The 27,603-nt window shown below is 42.0% G+C and overlaps 1 long non-coding RNA gene across 2 annotated transcripts; it reads right to left on the bottom strand.

Annotated features, from left to right (window-relative positions):
* Nucleotides 1–5,782: 5,782 nt before the first annotated feature.
* On the bottom strand, nt 5,783–15,882 carry LOC127803339 (uncharacterized). 2 transcript variants are annotated; one of them, XR_008023501.1, is made up of 4 exons: nt 15,266–15,882; nt 6,525–6,655; nt 6,192–6,276; nt 5,866–5,884 (listed from the first exon to the last, which is right to left on the bottom strand). It is a non-coding gene; the product is annotated as an uncharacterized LOC127803339 (long non-coding RNA). The 2 variants fall into 2 exon arrangements; XR_008023500.1 differs by having other exon boundaries at nt 5,783–6,276; nt 15,266–15,876.
* Between the last annotated feature and the right edge of the window lie 11,721 nt (nt 15,883–27,603).

A 27,603-nucleotide genomic window follows, 5' to 3' on the forward strand; every position in this document is an offset into this window, starting at 1 on the left:
CCAATCACTTTTACTAGTGATCAATCACAACAAGGGTTTTACCACGGTTTACCCCAAAATCTTGTACAATGAGTTTTTACGGGCTAAACTCAAACCTTTGAAACAATGAGTTTTAAGCTAAACTCAAACTTTACAACATTAACAAGATAAGTAAAGTTTTATCTTTACAACCCAATAGAATGTATAGCAATGAATATCTTACCAATGACTGGACAAACATCTTAACTTGAGGTGAGGAGAGCTGGACAAGATGAGACTTCAGTTTTTGCTTGCTTCTCATTTTTACTCACAATGCACAAGAATATAATTTGTAGAGGATTTTCTTTGAGAGCTTGAATAAATGATTTGATCAACACTTGTGCTTGTGTATATGTCTCTAGTGTGTGCTCTCTTGTTGTTACTTTTTCTTGTTTTCAAACATCTGCTATTTATACCAAGAGATAGAAATCTAGCCATTTTATAGCTGTTACAAACAAAACAGAAAAGTAGGTTTCGAAACATAGCATACATGTTTCAAAACATCACAAATTCACACTAAGGTTTCGAAACATACTCCTCATGTTTCGAAACATATAGCCTTTCCAGTTGTACTTGCACTTAGAGACAACATTAAGTGGGAGACAAGGTCTTATGCCCACTATGATTAAAAATGTTCTCCACTTCAAATTTGAATTTGAATTTTGCAGATCATGGAGAATGCATTAAACAAATGTTTTGAGAAACTTTGAGATAAATATTAAAATGCAAAATAAAAGCATCTTGAATATTTTAAATCTCTGCTGAGAGGTTTCGAAACATATAATGAAGGTTTCGAAACATAGTCCAAAATCTGATTTGAAAACATATGCATTACATAGATGTTTCGAAATAATATACACAGAGAAAAACATTGAAAACCTTTTCAGAAGGGGTTTCGAAACATGCACAAAAACATGACAGATTTTCAAAAAGATTTACTTGAAAGCACAATCCATAGCATGTATACATCACAACTTATTTACATTTCTTTAGTTTAAGCAAGAGAAAGAAAAACAAGGGATTTAAATCAAGTGAAATGCATAAAAGATAAAAATCAAAATGTATTAGTGAATGAGGGAGCGATTAAGGAGAGATGGAAGGAGTATTCCACAAAATTATTCAATGATGATGGCGACACAAGAGTTAGGTTGGGACATCTTAGTAACTCCGAAGGGAACGTGAGCTATACATTTTATCGACGCATAAGTCCAAATGAAATAAGGCAAGCATTAAAAAAAGATGAAAAATCATAAGGCGGTGGGACTGGATAATATACCAATAGAAGCATGGAAATGCATGGGAGAAAAGGGTATCTCCTGGCTAACGAAATTATTTAACGCGATTCTTAAATCAAAAAAGATGCCAGATGAGTGGAGGAAGAGTACTTTGGTCCCTATATATAAGAACAAATGAGATGTTCAAAACTATGAAAATTACAGAGGAATTAAGTTAATGAGTCATACTATGAAACTCTGGGAGAGAGTAATAGAGCAGAGGCTCAAAAAAGAAACAAAGGTCTCAGAAAATCAGTTTGGTTTTATACCCGATAGGTCAACAATGGAAGCTATATATCTACTGAGGTGCTTAATGGAAAGGTATCGGAATCATCAGAATGACCTATATATGGTGTTTATAGATCTAGAAAAGGCCTATGATAGGGTCCATAGAGAAGTATTATGGAGGGTTTTAGAGAAGAAATGAGTCCGAATTGCCTATATACAAGCCCTTAAGGACATGTATCATGGTGCAGAGACAAGGGTCAGAACATGCGGAGGGGATACTAAATTATTTAAAATTACAATATGATTGCATCAAGGTTCTACACTAAGTCCATACTTATTTGCTTTAATAATAGATGAACTCACTAAAGATATTCAGACAGATGTGTCATGGTGTATGCTATTTGCAGACGACATAGTGTTGGTGGATGAAACAAAAGAAAGAGTGAACACTAAGCTTGAGTTATGGAGAAACAATTTAGAATCTAAGGGATTTAAATTAAGCAGAAAGAAAACAGAATATATGGAATGTAAATTTAGTAAGAATACAAGAGTGGAGGATGTTATAATAAAATTGGAAGACCAAATCTTACAAAGAAAAGACCATTTTCGATATTTGGGATCAGTGATTAAAAAAGATGGAGAAATTCACGAGGATGTCACACATAGAATTAAGGCAGGTTAGCTAAAATGGAGAAATGCATCGGGGGTGTTATGTGATGATAAAATTCCATTAAAATTGAAAGGAAAATTCTATAGGATAGCTATAAGACCAGTTTTGTTGTACGGCTCAGAATGTTGGGCAGTCAAATACCAACATAAGTAAAAGACGAGTGTAGCGGAGATGAGGATGTTAAGATGGATGTGCAGCCATACAAGAAAAGATAAAATTAGAAATGAAGTTATTCGTAATAAGATAGGAGTAGTGCCAATAGAGGAGAAGATGAGAGAGACTAGACTAAGATGGTTTGGTCATGTGAGAAGGAGACCAAGAGACGCTCATGTGAGGAGAGTTGATGAAATGAAATAATTAATCAAAAAAAGAGGTAGATATAGACCTAAGAAGACTTTGAGGGAGACATTAAAGTTTGATATGAAGTGTATGAATCTCAATGAAGATATGACAAAAGATAGAAATACATGGAAGTCTAGAATTCATGTAGCCGACCCCACATAGTGGGATAAAGGCTGGATATGTTGTTGTTGTTAAGTAAATGTCCTCATTTTATTTTATTTATATTTTACTTCCATTTACTTAAACTAAAGAAATGTAAATAAGTTGTGATGTATAAATAAAATGTCCTTATTTTATTTTATTTTATTTATATTTTACCTTCCATTACTTTAATATATTTTACCTTCCATTACTTAAAGTATCCCCTATTTGGATTCAATAAAAATATCCAAAAAATCAAAATCCATAACAATAAGAAAGTAGAATTTTGGTTTTAGTACAAATTCAACATTTAGCAATATTACTACCTCTAAAATATATACTTTCTATTTTATGAAAAATTCATTAAAAATCGTTTTAATACCAATGGATATTAGATATCAAAATACTGAGAGATAGTTTTCTAAAAAGAAAATATTTTCTTATATGTCTCCTTATAAGGTGCTAACCTTCCAGGTTTAGAAAAAAAATAAGGTTTTGCAAACCTCGATACTTGGAATTCATTTTGGTTTTCATTTTCACAAAGTAATATTTGATATTGAAATTGATATATGTTGAAAACCACAATCTAGACTCATAACTTAGGGAATAAGCCAATAGATGTTTTTCATCATCAAAACTAATATACAAAAAGGTGCAACATCAAATTCCCTCTAAAATTTGATAGCTTTCTTGGCCTCAATGGATACTAACTCCAGGGCAAATCTGGCTAAGGAAGTGAACTCTGCCTCATACTGAGCCACAAACTTGTTCCCTTGCACTAGTTCAATAAACTCATATGTCTTTTGTTCTTTGATCCAGTCAGGGAAATAATCCTCATTAAACAGCTCCTGGAACTCCACCCAAGATGGCTCCGTGCCAATGACCCTCTGCCTGACAGTCTCCTACCAACTTTTCGCATCGCCCCTCAACGGGAAAATGGCCAACTAGACCCTCTGCACATCAATGCACCCCATAGTCCACAAATGTTTTTCCATTGATAGCATTTAGTTCTCTACAACTAAAATGTCTACACCTCCACTAAACTCTGGGGGCCGAAAAGCTATGAAATTCTTTAGTAGTTGGCGCTCCCCGTACTACTATCCACTCCTTGGGCCACTAGATTCATAGCTTATCCATTATTATGATCATTTGGATCACCCCTCTCTTCTTGTTGCTTCTAACCCTGTCCTATCTGATTGGTAGTGAGTACATCAATCGCCCTTATAATACCTGTCAAGGTCCCTCGTAGCTCATTCATCTCCTGGCGCAGATCTCTGGTAGACTTCTCCTCAGTAACAGGTGTAGGTGGTGGAACATCCTAACCTCATCCTCTAGTCGACACGGTTTTCCTCTATGAGCACTCATTTTCCTACATAACCAAACAACTCTAGAACACGATCCACATTTAATTTCACTTCGGACTACTAGACATAGTGTAATACTCAAAATTTGTGTAAACAATTGATTTTTGAGAAATACAACGTTTTATGAAATTAAGGGTCTTAGGCATAAGTGCAGTTTTTGAAAATTAAGGGGAGGTAAGTGTAATTTCCCCAAAATTCATGATTAGATGCAAGAAATCCTTTCAAGTATAGTTGGGCAATACAAGCAAGTCCAAGGACTTAGGTGGCAAGGGGCAAAGTATAAATACATGGAAACTTCGGGCTAAACCGTAACCTTTGAAAACTCGTAACTAGGTCATTAAAGTAACCAAATGGAACGAACGGATGGTTGGTGAACTAATAATGAGGCTCCCATCCCTAGGCACCAGTGGCAAAAGCGAGTGAAAGTAATGATGACGCATAAATCTCAAGGACACGTGGCGAAATCTGATTCGTCGAAATAATCTATAAATACAAGGGTTTGGGGAGAGATATTGGAGCAACCAAAAGAAAGGAAAGTGAAAGTTTTAGAGAGAGAATATTCTACAAGAAAGAAATGGGAGGTTCTGCCAAAAATGAGAGAAATAACCTCGTTGGAGTTTTTAGGCCATTCCTTGAAGATCGTGCCAAACAATTAGGAAATCAGTGAGGTAAGTTCTGTTTAAGCTTATATTCTTGTAGAGGACTAAAAAGGGAGATCATAGATTCAAACGAGGGTCAAATCGAAGTTAAAATGAGGGAGATATGGCATTTGTAAACTTCTGGGTTAAATTTTTGAATGCCGGCAAGGAGGAAGACAACCGACGCGCACAGCACGCACCAACCAAGCTTGCGGGACCAGGCTCATGGTCGCCTCTCCCAGCGGTGCATGCACCCCCCTTTGGCCCTAAAACTTTCCAGTTCTGCTCCTCTTTTAATTCCCTACAACCCTATCCAAAAATAATTAAGATTGATTCACAAAAAAATTGTGTTTTCTGCAGAAACAACCCTCTGTGAATAGTATCGTGCTATGAACAGTACTATCGAAGGGTAAGAAACCAAGGTGAGTGGTTCTGCATGTTTCTTGTTTCATCTTGATCATTTTTGGTTTCATTTGTGTGTTGTTTATGACTTACATCTCATGTTTCCTTTATTCCAAGCATATTCCTTCTATTTTTGCTTCCATGCATCATAACATTTGTGGTTGTGGTAAGCTTATGGGCCAACATGTGTGGTTAGGGACCATGTGGCCATGCGATGGGCCAAGGTGTAACGCCCCGCTCCCACTTACAGGCGCCACCGGTAAATAATCGACTGGATTACTCACCCGACAACCACAACTGAAGGGTTGGACTATGTTTCAACAGGAAACGCCCTAGGTGGGAACTAGGCTTCGTCCTTCCCTTCGCTCTACTCAGGAATCGGTCCCAACTCAAATAAGAAAAATCCAGCGGACCAAGACCCGAAACCCGAGTGAGCTTCACCTCTCTTCAGCTCACCCCATAGCAAGCCAGAGGTGACCCAGGCACAAGGCTAGCATACAAACACTTCGCTGAGTATTGGGGATTTATGAGAACATACCTTGCTGATCTTGACTCGGTCCGAATCTTGGCTTTACCGACTATGCCATATTCAACAAGCAATCTCACAATCATCTATCACACTATGATGATTACACAATTAAATACATTTAAGCTCAATAACACAGACATTTACTCACAAGGGTATACATACACCACGCTCCCCTGGCTACATACAAGCAATATTAAAAATACATAACTCGGGCAACTCAGCTAGTTGCCACAACGGCCTCTCGGCGCCATCCCTGCTTGCATCTAGACTTGCATCATCTACACATGAGGTAAAACCTCATGAGTCATAAAGACTCAGTAAGGGTGCAATGCATGTAAATATGAATATAATCATGTTTATGTATGCCAATGCATGCAAATGAGGCTAGGCTCACACATCCTCACAACCCACTAAGGTTTGAGGCATCAACCTATCAACCCCCACCACTAGTCCTCCTTATGGCCACAGGTCCACTAGTTCTTGCATCACACAAGATATAACCACTACATGCCAATGCAACATAAAAACATTATCAAACACATTTACCAACTTGCAAGGCCACCTCCACATGGGGCCATCCCTTACCTGGCTCGAAGCTTCAACTCTGCCTCGACACGAACTCTAGCCCGAACTCCGAGCTCTTCTAGGATCATCGCCTCCTTGGTTGAACCTAGATACAAATACACACACAACCCAACTCTATCAACATCCGGCATTAAACCAATGCCCTCAACTTCGCCACACACACCATCAAAACCATCCATCAACAATTTTCCAAACAACACTAACCACGGCATACACCAGCCGTTAATAATTTCAAACAACCCCGACCCAGGGTTTAATCCAACAATTAAATTACTCTACACAATTTAATATCTCACATAAAGAAAATATTCTGAAAAGAATTAATTAACTCACCTCAGTTAATTTGGAAGAGAAAATCGATTAATCATCCATATTGGCATTGCCTCCCGAGCTGCCATTTGCGCCCAAAATCTCATTTTTGAGCTTCCAACACGCTCCACAAATCCCAATTTAATTTCCAGAACCTTTCCCCAAATTTTCTGGATTTTTCAGCTATTTTTCCCCATTTTCCATATTCTTTTTATTTCTTTTCTTTTCCATTTTTCTTTCTCTTTTTCTCTTTTCCTTCTTTCTTCTTCACCTCCCGCGCGACCTGCTCCTCTTCTTCTTCCTCACCGTGACTGCGCACAACGAGCAGCAACCTCCTTGCGGCCAGCCATCGGCCACCTGGCCTCACCGGCCACCGTTGCAGCTCCACCACCATCGGCTGACACCGCCCATCGCGCCATTGCAGCCACCGAAATCGGCCTTCCTGCGCGCAGCCAACTGCTTCTAGCCGAGACCCCTGCATCTACCATTGCCGGCCACCGAAGGTCCTGGCCGCCTTATTGCCTCGGTCTTTCGCAGCAAACACAACGTCGGCCACCACCGCACGGTTGCTGTTGCTGCTTCTTCGCGTCCCCATGGCCGATCGGCTTTGCATCTCTCGGCCACTGCAATAGCAGCTCGAAGCTGCTTCTTCCATGGCCGAGCTCGGCCATCACTCTCTCGCGAGCTCCCCCTCGATCTCGGCCTCTCGCGATCTCTCTCCCTTTCTCCTTTGCTTCCTGAGCTCTCTCTCGGCTCTACACTTTCATTGCCATTTTACAGAGACACATGTGAGGAAGCTTCAAGGAAGCTTCCTCTCCCCTTTACGCACACACATAGCATATATCTATATATATATATATCACATATTACACATTAAACCCTCCTAATTCCCAAAATTCCACTTAAGCAATTAATTAATTGCATTTTAGGAATTTACTAATTACTCTTGGGCCTCCCAATGCTTGAATTAATTATAATTAAGCCACCCAAAATCTTGGTTTAATCGAAATTAATGACCAACCGCTACTCGGGAATACCGACCTTGTCCCTGCACCTGCACGGGACCTTTATTCGACCCCGAAACACTTAAGGGTTGCGTTACTTAGAAAACCGAACCACCCCTAGGGTCCCCTCAGCTTCCAGGAGGTCCCCTCCGACTATTCGGTATTGGCACCCACTCGGGCTTATACAGAATTTATTCTGAAAATTATTCCCGGTCGGATCGCTGCCAGCTTCACTATCCTCATCTCAAGACGCTCACCAATCCCTTGCCATGTTCCCTGGACATCCAAGTCCCGAGGCACTCCTAGCCGTCAATTCAGCAATTTTATTAATTAATTACTCGTAATTGACTTTTGGCCTTCCTGGACCACCCGAGGTCCTGCCAAATTAATAAAAATCTCTTTATTTTCAATACCATGTAATACCGGGTATTACATTCCACCCTCCTTAAAGAATTTCGTCCTCGAAATTCACTTTGCCTTAATCTCTTGTCCAAGATGATCACGTTCTCAGGCTACTCTCCGATTCTCCTACGCGAGAATCTCGTAGCCACACCATTTTTCAGCTTTTACCTCAGGTTATTCCCACCTCAAGGCTTCACTTTAGGCTTTCGATCCTCCAACTCTCGAGGACATTCAACAATCGAACACCGCTTTGGCCTCTTGCCAAATTGCACAACTGATTGCTGATCACGCTTACCGCAACGCTATCCATTTCTGGATGGATTTTTGCTACCTCGAGCATCCCTTTGCAGTCCACTTCCATTTTTCCCCTCAGTCAAACCACATACGCTAACATTGCATCATTGATCAATCTATCACGATTTTACACCGATCACATACGGCAACGTTTCTCACTGCCAAACACACATGGCCACGATTTTACGCTGGTCCAACCAGCAATGTCTTAGCACTGATCATTCACCGCAATGTCACATTCTAGTGCCCATTAGACACTCGGACACCCATTTCACCATGGCATACCGCCATAAATCACACGCCTGCATAGCTTGAGTTGATCCTCATGGTAACCTCTCATTACCGATCAACTTACCATGCTAGCACTACTTGGGAAGTAACCATTTGGCCCACCCTGCCAACTTCGACCATTTCATACATGGTCTTCTACTTTGACCAGCCGACCCTCATTTATCGATACGATTACACATAATCGATATACCTAACACCATGTCAGGTAAGTACACATTTCAACCATACGTGCATTACCCGAATCCATCTGGAGCTTAGCGATGCACGCACCGTTACAATCTCACCTCGAGCTTGACCATGCTCGGGCCTCAACCTTCTCCCAACCAGGAGTTTCTTGCACAAGCACATAAACTCCTCTAGCTTTTCTTTCTGGCCGATATTTCACGCTAGTAGGGGCCTCATACCCATACGGGGAAACTCTTCATTGAACAACCCCCCTTCAATACTTCACCCAATTCAGCTTTCACAATCATGTCCCATGCTAGGCCTTATCTTGGCTATTAAACCCTACTGCGAGTCAAGGATCCTACTATTGCGCTTAAGGTCGCGGAACCATTAATCAGCCCTCGTCATCACCCACAGTGCGTGGCACAAGTGATTGTCTTATTACCATCTGCACAATCACTTATTGCATCGCACCTGTAGGATGACTCGTGCCTTTGGTCCACATCACAACAAGCTAACACGATAACACCCCCACTCTTGTAGCGGTTTTCTAGCCAAATTTACTTGTCCAGCTTCAATTTCATTGGGACTTTTTAAATCTCACATTTCTCAACAAAGCCTCTTACTCTTGAGGCATGAAACTTTCAGCCATCCTACATCAGGTTCATTCTCAACCCGCAATAGACACCTGATTTAAACTATGCATAATGGTTCCCTTGGTCCTACTCGACAAGGACAACACCATGACAACAATGAATTCTCTGACAACGACGATGACACCACCACGTCATCTCAAAAGACTCGCTGCTCCCTGAATCTCATTGGTCATCGCAACAAACATGACCCCACCCTTAGGCCATTTTCCACAAATCACTTTACTATACTTATAGCAGCTAGCTAATTTCCTGAGAGAGTCTGACTTCTCCCGAACTTCTCATAACTTTTGCTTCAATCAGCTCACACCACTCGGTGAGCGGCCACATGGGCTCTAATGCCATCATCACCGGCTAAGACGACCTCTTGCCATCGCTTAGCGCCACATCCAGCCGCAACCGCGACTTAGGAGTCACCTACGCCATTGACCGACTACTCTCACGTCTCCCCACGACCCTGGCCAGCCACTGCACTGCTGCTGCCGCTATCACCGGTCGGTGTCTTCGGTCGCCATCGGCTACCCCCGGCAGGTCACCAATCGGCTCCACTAGTTGCTTTCTTCACACCCATGAACCTCTAACCACGTGACTAGATCTAATCAATTGCCCACACTCCAAGGCATCCTTCTAGCTGTGCCACTCACAACTATCAGGTGATTTCATCACCTAAACACCATTCTTGGGATCCAATCTCGTCCTATAAACTCTTTCTTCGAGCTCTCTTTACCCATTGGCGACATCTTAAAGTCGCCCTCATCTTCCATCTAACCAACTCGATTAGCTCAAGCTAGATCGCCCGACTCACAACCAACACATGCTTCCTCCAAGCACTACACTTGCAATCATTAACTATGACTTCAATTTAAAGTCCACCCACTGGAAATCACCCTTGCCAATCTTGTGGAACTCACACTTCCACTCAATGCCATAGGACTCACCTTCCTACTCAGGCACTTGCCATTACGCTAGCTTTCCCCGGGTGATCCCTCCTGTTAGAGTTGTAGTGCCTTAGGAAGTCCATCTAGTATTGTGGCCCCATACCCAACCTTTCTTGGGAGAACATCTCAAGTTGTTTCTAGGCCACATCTCAGCACTACCTTCTTTAACTCCCACTACGGAGTAACACTCCTTCAAGCACAATTCTACCCTGACCAACCATCTTTTATCACCTTGGATCTCTTTCTTAAAATTCACTTGGTCTAACCACCAGGACCCGCTGAACTTTTATGTACACGGTCAATCAACAAGGCTTTACATCACAGTCCTCGAGCCTCACGCTCCCATTAGTGCCATCAGGTGCTGCCACCTGGCAACTAATCTTATGTCATCACCCGAAAATCCATCCAGTGCTACATGAGGATACTTCCTCACTTTCGCATCGACACATCAGGACTAATATTAGACCGTGCAATTGCAAGCCTTCACGAATTTCAAACCGTGCCTCAGCCACACGTTCAGCATGCCACAAGTCCCATCACAGGATTGGAGATCCCCATACTTGAAACTTTTGCACGCTTCAATAATCTCATCTCATGGTTGGCTTCCTACTCGTAAGTCTCGCCCTCCACGGCACTTACGTAACATTTCAGAGCCGTTTACCGACTCCACCCATTGACCCATCTTCCTGCATCACTGCTAGGTCACACAGGGTCCATCATCTCAATTTATCCGATCAATTTTGATCAAATCTAACCACAACTGCGTTAGCATCCTTTAGCAAGGAGCATTGCCACACATCTTGTTATCACACCACAAGATATCACCTAATCGATTCACAATCCTTCTTGCTGCCCTGACAACAAAAGCACTACCACGACACTTCAACCCTCACAGAAATTTAGGTCTAGCCCAGACATAACCTATGGCATACCCCAAGTCTTCGGCGTCTAATCGTCTCCACCGCAGACAGGGTACTCCACATAGAGGGCTGCAGTCCCTCCTGTGAACTAACCGTCTATATCCAGTGGTCCTTAGCATTGGACCCGTCAACGATAGGCATCAACCGTAGCGTTATTCCCATGCTAGACCCGTTTCTTTTTCCCGGGTTTCTTCCTTAAACATCTCGAGATGCTACAACACCTCAACATTCGCCAAACCACTTTGACACTACTTTAACGAGATAAAGGGCTTACACTCCACCTGGGTGGAACACCCTGACAACTCTTATTACTAGCAGTTGAGTTGTGGAACTGGCCACAACTTTCGTCACCCTACCGCATTTCACAAATCTTTAGCCCCTGACCATCTGTATAATCACTGTGTTGCCCTGTGCTTTAGGCGAGCCAACACCTGGTCACCATCACCGTGTCACTCCCATACACTGGCCCAACACTGGTTCCCCATCGTGTTGCCCTGTGCTTCAGAGAGTCAACACCTAATCATTATTACCATGTGGCTCCCTTACACTGGCCCAACAACAGTTTCCAACAACATGGCTCAGGTCCCACTCTGATCTGTTTCGCACCCCGTAATGTGACTTTCAGCCTTTCAGTCACACCTCTGATATCGAACTTAACATGACCACCCCGCTACGCTCGCAGCCACTATTCTTACCAGCCTTCCTACTCGGCAAAATCTATAGGATCATTACCGCGTTCCACGATTCTTTCTTAGGACTACCCTAGATGTCCTATCCTTAGTAGGAGATTCTCAGCCTCACCTGACCAAATTTCCTAGGGTGCTGCTCCGAATCTTCGGCATTTGACCGTCACCTGCAGTTCACTAAATTGCTCAGGCCCATGGGCCACTTGCCCTCAACGCGAGCCAACTCATTAGTCCTCTGCCACACGGTCCATAGCATTAGATCCGTCACATCGAGCCTTGCACCCGTAGCATCAACGCTACTGAAAGCCTTCCCGAACTACGATGGTTCCACCACAATCTTACCAAAGCCATCTTACTTGGTTATCCTTGCCTTGATAACCTTAAGCTCATATCATGAGCCTCGCTTCTCAAGATTCTGCATCTCTTACCGCTTAAGAGACTCTCAAACCACAACCAACATACTGAGCCTATCTCAAGCTTAGGTACCCATAACCATTGAACACCTACCATTACCCTCCAGGTAAATCGAGACCTCCCGTCTCTTCTTGCACACCCATAGTGCGTTTAGTCACGACGCCCCGCTTGGCTTTCCAGCAGGCCTCTCTCAGGCTCCTATGACTTGGAATATAAAATTCGGGGCCTTCACATTGCTTACCATGCCCCTGCCCACTTGGCATCCGAAGTTGGCATTTCCATTGCGTGCATAGCCTATGGATGTCCAGTTACCACAACTCATCACCCTAGGCCCACATACCCGTTCATACCCTTCATTGGGTGACCTCCTCGTCTCCCATCAAGGGTCTCGAGACCTTAGGCGTCATCACGACCCTAGGCATCATAATGAGGGTCTATTCACCTCTCATCTCCTGACCTTAGGCCTCCCACTAGACCCCAAGCGTCATAATGAGAGTTTTGATTGGCCCCTCATCCATCGATCACATGAACGGTCACTTGGCCTTACTCAATCAGGACTTCAAACCCAATGGCTCTCACTCGCATATCAACACATGACCAACTCTTTAATACCCAATCTGGATTCCCCCTAGATTCCAGCTCAACTCACTTAGGACTTTCATCTCATGCAAACACCCGCTAGGGTCCACTTGCCACATGCCTATCATTCCCAAGGATAGACCTCGTCTCATCAAGAAGCCAACTAGGGTCCACTCATACCCTAGGCACATCCCCTCTGGGATCATCATAACAATACAATCACATCGCATCACATTTATCTAGCATCCCGACTCTCCTCAGAGTCCTTCCGGATTTTTGCTTACGTCATGCCTTCACTAGCCATGACATACTGATGCATTACACGCATACTCCCCACAGAGCCTTACTGCAAGCAACCTTATTCCCAGTAGTTCGTCACATTGCTTGATGTCGAATCTTTTCCTTGAGTCTCGAGCTAACACCTAATTTAGCTCATTTTATCTCAAGCGTACATGCCTTACTGCACCACTTCCAAGGGACAACTCTATTCCCTCGAACATGCTCTACAAATCCCTGACATAGGGACGCTCCACTAATCCCCTCTCGGACTAGTCATGCTTCGGCTTCGTGTCCCCACACGAGCCTCAACACTTCAATCTCAAGGAGTTACCATTGTTTAAACACTTCATATCCTCGAAATGCCACATTCGAGTTTTCTTGATACCAACACCCATACTCGGGTTTTCGGTTCCTCATTGCTTAACCCGTATACCTCTCACAGGTATATTATCTCAATCCAAGGTATTTTCTCATCCCTAGAACAAGAATATCCAAACATACCATTCAAGCCTCAATGACTTGACCCAATCCCTTAGGGTCCTTAATCCATATATCCAACTTTCAAGGTTATTGGACCAACCTTACATTGAAATCTCAAAATTTCAAATCAATTGTTCTCGACCCCAACTCAGCAGTTAAGACATTTCGACTTACATTCAACCATGCCAGACATCCTCTATTCCAAAACTCTGGCAATTACTCACATTAATCACTTATCCGACCCAACTTAGCACTTAAGCACGCTAGCCTTCCTCACTTATATAGCTAGCCATGCTCTGATACCAACTATAACGCCCCGCTCCCACTTACGGGCGCCACCGGTAAATAATCGACCGGATTACTCACCCGACAACCACAACTGAAGGGTTGGACTATGTTTCAACAGGAAACGCCCTAAATGGGAACTAGGCTTCGTCCTTCCCTTCGCTCTACTCAGGAATCGGTCCCAACTCAAATAAGAAAAATTCAGCGGACCAAGACCCGAAACCCGAGTGAGCTTTACCTCTCTTCAGCTCACCCCATAGCAAGCCAGAGGTGACCCAGGCACAAGGCTAGCATACAAACACTTCGCTGAGTATTGGGGATTTATGAGAACATACCTTGCTGATCTTGACTCGGTCCGAATCTTGGCTTTACCGACTATGCCATATTCAACAAGCAATCTCACAATCATCTATCACACTATGATGATTACACAATTAAATACATTTAAGCTCAATAACACAGACATTTACTCATAAGGGTATACATACACCACACCCCCCTGGCTACATACAAGCAATATTAAAAATACATAACTCGGGCAACTCAGCTAGTTGCCACAACGGCCTCTCGGCGCCATCCCTGCTTGCATCTAGACTTGCATCATCTACACATGAGGTAAAACCTCATGAGTCATAAAGACTCAGTAAGGGTGCAATGCATGTAAATATGAATATAATCATGTTTATGTATGCCAATGCATGCAAATGAGGCTAGGCTCACACATCCTCACAACCCACTAAGGTTTGAGGCATCAACCTATCAACCCCCACCACTAGTCCTCCTTATGGCCACAGGTCCACTAGTTCTTGCATCACACAAGATATAACCACTACATGCCAATGCAACATAAAAACATTATCAAACACATTTACCAACTTGCAAGGCCACCTCCATATGGGGCCATCCCTTACCTGGCTCGAAGCTTCAACTCTGCCTCGGCACGAACTCTAGCCCGAACTCCGAGCTCTTCTAGGATCATCGCCTCCTTGGTTGAACCTAGATACAAATATACACACAACCCAACTCTATCAACATCCGGCATTAAACCAATGCCCTCAACTTCGCCACACACACCATCAAAACCATCCATCAACAATTTTCCAAACAACACTAACCACGGCATACACCAGCCGTTAATAATTCCAAACAACCCCGACCCAGGGTTTAATCCAACAATTAAATTACTCTACACAATTTAATATCTCACATAAAGAAAATATTCTGAAAAGAATTAATTAACTCACCTCAGTTAATTTGGAAGAGAAAATCGATTAATCATCCACATTGGCATTGCCTCCCGAGCTGCCATTTGCGCCTAAAATCTCATTTTTGAACTTCCAACACGCTCCACAAATCCCAATTTAATTTCCAGAACCTTTCCCCAAATTTTCTGGATTTTTCAGCTATTTTTCCCCATTTTCCATATTCTTTTTATTTCTTTTCTTTTATTTTTCTTTTCTTTTCCATTTTTCTTTCTCTTTTTCTCTTTTCCTTCTTTCTTCTTCACCTCCCGCGCGACCTGTTCCTCTTCTTCTTCCTCACCGTGACTGCGCATAGCGCGCAGCAGCCTCCTTGCGGCCGGCCATCGGCCACCTGGCCTCACCGGCCACCGTTGCAGCTCCACCACCATCGGCTAACACCGCCCATCGCGCCATTGCAGCCACCGAAACCGGCCTTCCTGCGCGCAGCCAACTGCTTCCAGCCGAGACCCCTGCATCCGCCATTGCCGGCCACCGAAGGTCCTGGCCGCCTTATTGCCTCGGTCTTTCGCAGCAAACACAACGTCGGCCACCACCGCACGGTTGCTGTTGCTGCTTCTTCGCGTCCCCATGGCCGATCGACTTTGCATCTCTTGGCCACTGCAATAGCAGCTCGAAGCTGCTTCTTCCATGGCCGAGCTCGGCCATCACTCTCTCGCGAGCTCCCCCTCGATCTCGGCCTCTCGCGATCTCTCTCCCTTTCTCCTTTGCTTCCTAAGCTCTCTCTCGGCTTTACACTTTCATTGCCATTTTACAGAGACACATGTGAGGAAGCTTCAAGGAAGCTTCCTCTCCCCTTTACACGCACACACAGCATATCTATATATATATATATATATATATCACATACTACACATTAAACCCTCATAATTCCCAAAAGTCCACTTAAGCAATTAATTAATTGCATTTTAGGAATTTACTAATTACTCTTGGGCCTCCCAATGCTTAAATTAATTATAATTAAGCCACCCAAAATCTTGGTTTAATCAAAATTAATGACCGACCGCTACTCGGGAATACCGACCTTGTCCCTGCGCCTGCACGGGACCTTTATTCGACCCCGAAACACTTAAGGGTTGCGTTACTCAGAAAACCGAACCACCCCTAGGGTCCCCTCAGCTTCCAGGAGGTCCCCTCCGACTATTCGGTATTGGCACCCACTCGGGCTTATACAGAATTTATTCTGAAAATTATTCCCGGTCGGATCGCTGCCAGCGTCACTATCCTCATCTCAAGACGCTCACCAATCCCTTGCCATGTTCCCTGGACATCCAAGTCCCGAGGCACTCCCAGCCGTCAATTCGGTAATTTTATTAATTAATTACTCGTAATTGACTTTTGGCCTTCCCGGACCACCTGAGGTCCTGCCAAATTAATAAAAATCTATTTATTTTCAATACTATGTAATACCGGGTATTACACAAGGTGTGTGGACATGTTGGCGCGGGGGTGATTGCAACACCCTAGCTAGGGCTTCCATAGAGAGGAAGGACTTCATGACATTTGACGTATACTTGCATTTGCGCGCGCGCACACACACACACACACACATATATATATATATATATATATTTTTCTGAACCACTTCACTTAGATGTAAATATCTAACTTGGGTGTTCATACCCCTAGGATATTCAACGTCCCAAGTAAATCCGACGTTCCAGGTACCCCGAGCTCGTGCTCAAGAAAGGGCAAGAAGGTGGCAGATGTTTAGACCTTGTATTTTTTTCTCGATATTGTTATACAAGCTGCAATTTGAATGTTGTATAGTAAATAATAGCTAGGTTACTTAAATTAAAGTATGTACAAGGCTTGTATATTGCAGTTGTATTATAAGTTGTATGTGAACAACACTTGTGAAGTGCCATGGGAATATTTAGTAAGTGTTATGGAAGCATGTCCAGGTATGTGATTTATATTAAACTCATAGGAATCCTAAACGCTTCAGGTTCAATCCTAGCTTTTGTATCTCAGGATTCCTTTAACACCCTGAATATGTTTAAGAGCTCTCATGTTTAAAGGAACAGGGGTATTACACATAGCTCTGACCCTACCCGACATTCCTATGTGTACAGAGTCTCATCTCATCTCATCCCATCATTGCTCAAATACCAAATTGTGAGGGCCCACTCCCAGAAATCTCGCTAGTTGAGAGAAAGCCCCTGCAAAATGGAAATAGATACAATTCCCAAAGTGTAACATTCCCAAACTTGCTCAAATAATAACAAGAGCCAAAATAAACATTTACATCATCATCCACATAATATGCGTTTGAGCTAAAAAATGAGTAATGGAACTATAGAGACAAACTAAGACTCTTTTCTTCATGCCCTCGAAACGAACCCCCAAGGACCTTTTGGTTGGGAGAGCCTTGTACACATGTCTAAACCCCAAGATACTCAAGCTCCGCTCGACTTAGCCCCTTCCATGGCCTTACCTTTATTTGGAATGACGCAAAAGAAGCAAAATAAGCCACAAGTCTCAGCAAGTAATATACAAAATAGGTGAAAAGCATTAAGAAACAATGCATGAATAATGGGAAATGAAGTACAATAGACTTCCCGCAACAATTACATAAACCATTGTCATGCTTCACTACCTCATCATGTCATATCAAGGCATTTTTCACATCACATTATATTATCCATGCCATGCTTCATGCCTCTTGGAATCATAAAATTCATGTACTCATTCAGTTATTCAAACATGACCCTTGGCCTACACACAACATATCATATATCAATACAATAATAATATCATTTATCATTAACTTGTGGACCACTGTCCACCCACGCTCCGATTTATACCGGGTGAGCATTATGAGCCGAAGCTCCCACAGTCAAGCAAGTGTCCACCAAGCTTGTTTTGGATATCCTTTTCCCCACTTGTGGTACATAGTCGTTGTGCAAAATAATAGGTGCGCTAATCTTTATATATATAAACATGATGCACATACCATTCACCACATCATGTGTAATTTACATATCATGCGAAGGCCCATTTCCAAAAACTATTAAGCCAACTTGCACCATTTAACCTTTAATAGTGTTATGATGATTAACAAAAAGGACATTTCCCACTCAAACCATTTCTCAAGTAAGAATAACTGCATAACAATAATTTTTAGATATCTGGGACAAAAAGTTGACTCTTAGCAATGGAAAGTCGACTTCTGGCAATGGGAAGTCGACTCCTGGCTATGGAAAGTCGACTTCTTCATAGCTTCAACTGACCTGACCGAGAGCTCGATATGCAGAGTTGACCGGGTCAAGAGTTGATCTTTGGACAATTGACTTTAGCTTGGAGAAGTTGACTCCCAACCTCAAAAGTCAACTCCTGAACTATGAAAGTCAACTTTTTGAAGACATAAAAACGATGAATGAAAATAGAACCGAAACAAATACATACAAGATCAACAAATCTTGCATTGCTATTGATCATAGCCAAGAAAACGTCATTCCTTTGAAAAATATAGGGTGGAACAAATCCTATTTCTCGTTACAATAGGTTTCAACAAGAATCATCAAGAATCAAGGAAGATTTACAAATCTTCCTACATAGGCTTCATGCATGGACAATTTGCCAAAAAAAAAATAGTTTTTCCACCAAAAATTCATCAAAATCCCATGACTCAAGGTTTTAGAACTAGGAGATGAGTTACAACTTGCCAAACGGAGAAAAGGAAAGAGGAACTTGCATTGAAAAATGGAGAAAAGGAAGAGAACTTGCCTTTAATGGATTTAGATGGCTCTACCGAAAGATGAAGGAAACCACGAACTAAACAACTGAAACCAAAATATAACCCACTGAAACAACAACTTAAATCATCTTTTGAAGCTCCAACTCAAGGAGAAGATTGAAGAAGAAAGAAGGAACGAGAGAGAGAAAAAGAGAAAGGAGAAGAGAGGAAATTAGGATTCTCAATTTTAACCAACCCAACCTTCCTCTATTCCCATTATGCCCTCATCTCTATCCATTCACCATATATATATATATATATATTATCTCCATTTAATTGAAATTAATATAACACAAATACATACATACATATATATATATATATACATGCACCCACACAATCGGCAACCACTTCTTTTAATTTAAGCCCACAATTTTGACTTCTCACTTTGTTGCATAAACCTTGCTTTGATTATTCATTACACCACAACCTCACTTATTTGACTTTTCCATTCTAATCTCTTTTGAATTTTTCATATCCACTCTTTTGACTTTTCAACAACATGTTAAATTTTCATTTCATTTTGACTTACAACACTTATATCTTATTAATCATATTAGCCAAAATATAACACAAATAAAATTAATGCCAAATGTCCTTGACCCACTAACGGGTTGTTACATTAAGTGCACACGCTTGTGAAAAGTACAAGAAAGGTTAGTGGTTGAGCCTACATGAAAAGTATAAGATCATTAGGAAAGTGATTGTATAGACAACAATACTTGCCTCTTCAAAAAGCACTCAAATAGTGAATTTGTAAAATCATTGGCAAGGAGTCAATGTAGTAAATGTAGGCAAGTTATCGAAGCACTATAAATTTTGGTGCCATCACTAATTTCTTTTTTCTATTTATTCTTGTTAATTTCTACTATATTTCAATTGGCAAAATTTGTTTGAATCTTAATTAACCCCCCTTCTTAAGCTTTACTTGGCTAATAAAATCTAGAGAAAGAGGAAAGAAATCTAAAGGACAAAGAAGAAAAGGTCCTTGCAGATGCAACAAAAGTAGATGTTGTACGTGTCTTTTATCCCCTTCCTAGAATCAATCAACTTTTTGTACTTGAGAGTCTTTAGAGAGTTTGGGTGGTGGGATTTTATCACGCTTCACAAATCAGCCTATGTGGATGTTGTACATGTCTTTTATTCTAATGCTGGGACCATATACAATGGGAGGAAATCTAATCATAGGTTTACAACAAACATAATGGGGCATAGGTTTGAAGTAAACACGTTGTTAATTTATAATTGTTTTGGGATACTCGAGGGAAGAGCTAGTTATACTTCCTAGACCTTTAATATTGTTGAAGCAACAAAAGTAGTCTTTGAAGATGACTCCTTGACAAAATACGTAAGATAACACAACCAAATTGTCACTTCACAACAAACTACTTCATTTGATTTGCACTCAAGTCCAATTGCCTAGGAAAGAAAAATTTGCTCAAGTTAACAAAGAGGATTTATGGTTTATGTACATGACCATCACTAGGTAGAGAGTGAACTTATGTTTTTTCATTGTTATCTATATTATCAGTGCATTCAACAGGAAAAATAGGGTACTACCTTATGGGATGGCTGTCAGTACCATCTTGAATGCAAAGATAGATGCTTTGGGAGAAATTACAAAAGTTTACACGAATCTAGCCCAACATCTCAACTAGGTCACCTTCCTTTGAATGAGATATAAAAAGGATGATGAGGGAAATTGGCTGTGATCTAGAAAAAGGAAAGCCCTATCTTCTTCTTCATCATTTAATTCTAAGGCAGAAGAGAGAAAGCATTCCTTTGTGCCCCTTGACACCGTTGGTCCATCCACCCACTATCAACCTTTTTTGAGTACTATAGTTGATGACAAATTATCTAAGATGGAAGAAGACCTGCAACTTGTGGTTCATGGGATGGTAAATATCAAGAGTGAGATGGTGTCCCTTAGGAGCAATATGACTATCTTCTATAGTCAGATGGCTGAGCTAAAGACACTCCTACTTACCTTATAGCCTATTGTGCAACCTTCTCGGACTAGCCCAGTCCTTGACCCTTTACAACCTATTGCACCTTGAACCATTTTGTTTTTTATTCCTATCATCTCAAAAGATTTCAAACATTTTACTAAACTTTTTATAACATGAGTGTGATATTTGATTTTAAATTGCAATGATTGATTTTGATGATGCTTATCTGAATCCGATGATCCTTGACTTACATGCTTTCATTTGAGGGGAGTTACATGAATGTGATTTGCAAAACTATTTTCTAAGCATACAATCCAATTCTATTTCATTTAAGGGGGAGTTATTGCTTATCTTTTTTATTAATAACAAAAATTAAAGAGAGTAATATAAAGCTTCAAACAACTATTAATGTTTTGTCATCATAAAAAAAAGGAAGATTATTGGCTTGATTTTGATGATATTTTGATGACGAGTATCTTAACACAAAACTTTAATAAGTGTTGATGATATTGAAATAAATGATTTGGACTTCAAGGTTTTGATCATAAACAATTCGTGAAAATTGTTTTGAATTTAATTTTTAAATCAATGAAATCTTGTGAATTCTAAAATATGACCAAAGTTTTAAAAGACAGAGAATAGTCCCGAAAAAGAAGTGGCAAAAATGGTCAATTGGTTCTTCAAAGTTACCATAATTTGTCGACTTTCTTTTCAAGACTTTCGACTGGTTAAGATAAACTATTGACTACTTTCAAAATCAAGTCAACCGATTTAGTTCTTACCTTCTTGATCAATGTTTTAAAATTAAACAATCAATTGTTTTTCAAACCTGGAAAAATTGTTGATTGGTGTTTCAAATTTCAAAATAAACTATCGACTAACTATTGAAAATTGTCAACAGTGTTTTTTAGAAAATCACTAACGGCTAGTTTTTTGTAGGCTAATCATTTGCCATTTTGATCTCCAATGGCTAGAATTTTACAAGGGACATTTAAGATTTTAAATATAAACCATTTTGAATATCATAGATGTTCAAAGAGTGGACCTACACTTTTTAGAGATCATATCTTCAAATTACTTTTCAACTTCATTGTTTTAGTCTTTTCTTCTTTAACATTTGTTCTTATTCTGTAAAATTATTTCAGTTTTGTTGTAATAAGATCTCGTGTTGAGATTCTTGCGTTAATTGTTATATTTCTTATTCTTCTTTGTAAGAAGTTTCTTAGCGAGAAGTGCTAGCAAGATAACTAGCAGTTGTATACGATTGTAGTTTGTAGTTTGGTTTTGATTTAGTGGATTTAAAAATCTCTGCCTGGTTGCTAGAGTAGTGGATGTAGATTGAGAAGGGTCGAACCACTATAAATCTTGCGTCTCTTGTGCATTGGCTCTTTTCAAGCATTACCATGGCAAAAAGAAAAGAACATTGACCCATACATAAATATGAAACATATCATACATCAAAATGCCTCATGAAAGGTCTAACCAGACTACCCAAGTAGCTATTGTATAGCATGGAGCGACACTATATGTACACAGAAAAGATACAACATACCCGAGGAGATATGCTTAGTAGGGATCCATAAGGCCACTACCTCTAGCCAAGTCTAGGTCTCAACTTGAGCCTTCTTGCTCCTGTCCTGTCCACAAAAATCTACACACACATATAAGCACACGTGAGCTAAAGCTTAGAGAGCAAACAAAAAATCCACAAGCACACCTAGCCAAGCATACAATATAGATATGCATAACAAACCATTAAATCAAAAGTAATAGAAGAAAAAATGCTCAAAATCTTATTTTCCAAACAAGCTACAAGCAACTTTTAAATAATACAAAGGAAGAAACCAACTAACAAAAATAACTAAACGTCTAACTATACAAACAAACTAACAACAATTAATGAGCTAACTAATCTCTATTACTCCCTTCAAGATGGACCATGAATATCAAGAATGGCCATCTTGGCTAATAAAGAAAACAACTGAGCAGCTGGTAGAGATTTAGTAAGTACATCAATTAATTGATTCTGAGTGTGGATAGGGAGGAGCTTGATGAGGCCATCAATAATCTTGTCCCGAACGAAGTGGTAGTCAAGCTCGATGTGTTTTGTGCGCTCATGAAAGACAAGATTAGTAGTAATGTGGTACTTGATTATGACAAAAGAGCAGGGCAGGAGCTAGAGAAGAAACTTGAAAATCCAACAATAGTTGAGTAAGCCACACAACCTCACTCACAATGGAAGCCAAAGCACAATATTCAGCCTCAGCAAATGAACAGGAGATAATGCAGTGCTTTTTATCCCAGGATACTAGGGACTCACCAAGGAAAATACAAAAACCTGTAACAGACTTCTGTGAATCCAAACACGAGCCCTAGCCAACATAAAAAAAATGCACGAAGCTAAAGAGAATATGACGTTGAGAAGAACAACCCTTGACCAGGAGCAGCCTTGAGATACTATAAAAGGTGATGAACTGCATCAAGGTAAGACCGTCTAGGTTGAGAGACAAATTGACTTAGCTTGTGAACAACAAAGGTAATATCAGGCCAGGAGATAGTCAAGTAAATCGATCAACCAATAAGTCTTCTATACATGGAAGATTCCTCAAGCAATTCACCCTCAAAGGAACTCAACTTAGTGTTAGGAGCCATAGGCAAAGAAGCTAGTTTGCTAGCTAGAAAGCTAGTATCTTCAAGGAGCTATAAAGTGTAATCCCTTTGAGAGAAAAAAAATACCTTTGGTGGATTGGGCAATCTCCAAACCAAGAAAATACCTCAAATGGCCAAAATCCTTAAGCTTAAACTGACTATGAAGAAAAGATTTGAGAGTCTATGGCTGCAATATCAAAATCGGTGATGATAATATCATCAACATAAACAAGAAAAGCTACAGGGTAATTATCAGTACCCTTGGTGAAAAGAGAGTAGTCAGACTTAGATTGATGAAAAACCTTGCTTAACAAGAGCAATAGAAAATTTAGAAAATCATTGTCGAAAGGCTTGTTTTAAGCCATAGATTGGTTTGTAATTGATTTGTATAGTTTACAAACCAATCTCTCCCCCTAAGAATGAACATAAACCTGGGGCTAATAACCAAGGGGAAGATTCATGTAGACTTCCTTAAAAAAATCACCATTAAGGAAGGCATTGTTAACATCTAACTGAACAAGAGACCATTTGTTTATAGCAACAAGAGCAAGTAACACTAACAGTTACTACCTCGGCATCAGGGGAAAAATTATCAATGAAATCTAAACCTTTTTGCTGATTGTACCCTTTAGCCACCAAACAGGCTTTATACCATTCTATAGTGCCATCAAACTTATACTTAATTTTGTATACCACTTACAACCAATAGAATGATTGTCATAAGGAAGAGTGGTAACAGAAGCTGCATAGCATCTAACTCAGCAGTTGTTGACGTACGAGAACCGTCAACCGGAGTTCGAGAACCCACAATGCGATAACAGGTGCCGAAGAGTAAGGAACAGAAGCAAAAGAACAAACAAGAAGCACACAAGATTTTTACGTGGTTCGGCCCGAATGATGGCTAGTCCATGACTGTTCTCTGGTTATTCTGGTAGAGTCACAGTATGTAATTCAGTCATCCCTCTCTTTACAGTGGCGTATCCTTCTTTATAAATAGAGTCGTGTTGTTTACAATTCGAATCAGTTCTAAGTATGGAAGGAGTCTATTCCGTTGATGGCGTTTTCCTTATCGGCTTCGGAATATCAGGGATAGGTTCCTTGTCTTCAGGGATTTGAATTACTTCTGATAGGCAGGTGTATATCGCTTCTGATTATCTTGCGGGCTTCTAGCTGTTCTAATCTTTGGCGCGTCTTTCGGCGAAGCTGAAGTCGTGATGTTGTGATGCTGGGATGTTGTTTTGAGCAAGCTCGCCCTAAGCGAGCTCGCTATCTTCAAGCGACTTGACTTTTTACCGTGAGACTCTTCATTGGTGGTTCTCGATCTCTGGGCCTAGCGGGCCTCTAAGGAATTCCGACCGGCCTATTGGGCCTTGGGTATTTTGGGTTCGCCCTGCGGGACTGGGTCCAGCCCGTTTGCTGATTCCCGGAGATCGCCCATAACATAAGCCCCCCAGCTCTTAGTGCGATCTGCGGACTAAGAGCTATTTTAGTTGTCGCGACCTGTTTATCCGCGTTTCGGACTATCTCCTGTCCCTTCCTCGAGAAACATTTCGAATGGCACGTCTTGTCTGTACCGCTTTTAATGTGCTCACTTTCCCATTACCACGCGTGATTATGCTTGTGGGCCCCACGAGATATCGTGCGGCCAATTTACTTGGGGCATGCCGTGAGCCGTTTTCTGATCCGATGGCTGAGATCTTTCGAGTGAAAGGTATAAATAACGGGCAGAGGCTACCTTCTCCCTCTTCACTTGTCATTTCGAATTTTTGCTTGTGCAAAGGCTTTTTCTTCCGTCTCCGCGCTCAGCACCGGTTACGATCGCCTTCTTGGTTTTTGGGTGCCTTTGCTGCCGTTCCCGACTCCAGCACCACTCGCCTGCTGTTTTTCCGATAAGTTCCAACACTTTTAATTAGCCTTTTGGTTAGTTGGACTTCAGTCTTATTCGCATACTGCCTTCTTCGTGATGGCTGTCTTTTTCCAGTTTTGGAGCGTCGTTTGCCCCTTTTTGGCTCGCGGCTGTAGAAGTGAGCTCGGCTCGTGTATAGATATCTTCCGGGCTGGAATGTCCACCCCCCCCCCCTTTTGCTTTAGGTAGTGTCCTTGTTTCGTGGATCTTGCGCGACCTGATTGAATGGGGGAGCCCTTAAGGCTTTTTTCTATCTCGTGAGTACTGGTCGGCTTCCGGCGACCTGACTCTAATCTTGTCGTAGATGTCCCTCTCAGGTTACAGGCGCCGCGACTACAAGATAGGAGACATGGACACTCCGACTTCTTCGGAACCATGCGAAGGGTGGGAAGAGACTGTTCAAGAGCTCTCCTCTCGGCGAGATGGGGGCGCTCGGGAACTCGTTTCGTCTGTCTCTGCTGCTTCGTCTCAGCGATCTGAGGATGACCGAAGCGCCCGCGAGGTGTTCGAGCGTCATCCTTCAAACGTGACCTTCAGCGAGCTCAATTCATGGGTTAGGGAGTATAGCTTCCCTTCGAGCTCCAGTGCCATGGTTCCTTCTCCTGAGGACCATGCTGCTAACCCCCATAAATGGTTCTTTGCTCTGAGCCTTTAACATCTAGAATCTGGTTTTAGGTTTCCAGTCCCTCCTTACTTGATAGCCCTCCTGAATGACCTGAGACTTTCACCTTTCCAGCTCACCCCAAACTCCTACACCCAACTTTCTTCATTAGCTCTCCTTTTTAAGAGGGCAGGCCTTGAGCCTCCATCCCCTAGGATCATTAGGTTCCTTTATCTTTCAAGGGTTTAGGTAGCGGGCTGTACTATCTCACCGCTCGTAGGTCCAAATATAAAGATCACCTACCAAAAGGTAAGGCAAAGGGGAAGTCCAACGTAGGGGCATATAAGGCATGGTGGTTTTTTGCCTCGTGCATTTCTCTTCACGAGCTCACGAGCTACGGCTTCGTTCAATGTCCCAGTAAGCGGGCTCATATCCTTGTCTTTCATACTTTTCCCTTATTCTTTTGACTAACTGCTTTCTTTTTCAGATACCTTTGGTGAAAAGCCCAGCTTGACCAAGGACGAGGTTGAGCTGCTCGAGAGTGTTGCTGCTCTAAAGACGGACGCCGATGACATCGAGCCTTCTGATGACCTGCTTCGCAAGTTCGGGCTCGCCCCCTCCCTCAACATAAAGGAGATAGACAAGAAGAGGATAGGGGTCTGAGGGAGGAAGGACGTTAAGTCCACCCTTAAACAGATTGACTTGGGTGCGAGCTCGAACGAAGGTGATCGAGAAGAACAGGCCGATCAATCGATGCTGAAGACGGTAAAACTGAAGTACGCCCCGCGTGGCAAGCCGGCAGCGACCTCTGCTGCAACTCCTTCAGCTCTGACCTCACAGGCTCGGGTGGATGCGCCCGAGTTTGAAGGGTCCATAGTACCTGCGGCTGATCCTCCGACGATTCCATCTGCTCTACCCGCCCTAGAGACAGTCACGACCCCGAGGTGGTTGTGGCCATACCTGCTCGTAGGAAGGCTCGGGCCGAAGGTCAAACTGCCTCAGCTTCTGGGAGCAAGAGGAAGGCTCCATCGACTTCGTCTCCTACTACAAGGAGCCAAGCCGAGAAGAAGAAAAAGGCTGCCGCTCCTCTGGATTTTGCGGCCCAAGAAGTTTCTGCGGGGGGAGTATACTTCGACCTCCTTTTGGACAACCTAAACCGAGTCCTTGGGAATTCTGCCTAGGCCTTGGAGAGGGAGAGTGTTACGGGAGAAAGACTCCAACTCTTTCCTGCTCGTCACGGCCTCTTGGTAAGCTTTCCTTGTTTTTCATATCTTCGCCGTCCCTTTTGTTTTCAAGTTTACACGTTTTGTTTTGCCTTTTAGTCTGTCCTCAGCTATGTCAAATAAGCGGAGGAGCTCTCTGTCCTCCTAAAGGAGAAGGAGAGGCTTGCGACTCTCGCGAAGGACCTCAAGGAGGATAAGAAGAAGTTGCAAGATAGCCTCTCCTATCTGACGGAGGAGACCCGGAAGATGCGGAGTCACCAGGAGGGGCTCACAAACCGCGTCCGGGTGGCCAAGGAGGCTAAGAGGGAAGCTGAGGACGAGCTCTTTAAAGAGAAATCCATGTATGTCGAGGCCTTTTCCAATTATAACGTGAAGCTCAAGAAAGCT

The sequence above is a fragment of the Diospyros lotus genome, chromosome 6, assembly GCF_014633365.1.
Source record: "Diospyros lotus cultivar Yz01 chromosome 6, ASM1463336v1, whole genome shotgun sequence".
NCBI lineage: Eukaryota > Viridiplantae > Streptophyta > Magnoliopsida > Ericales > Ebenaceae > Diospyros > Diospyros lotus.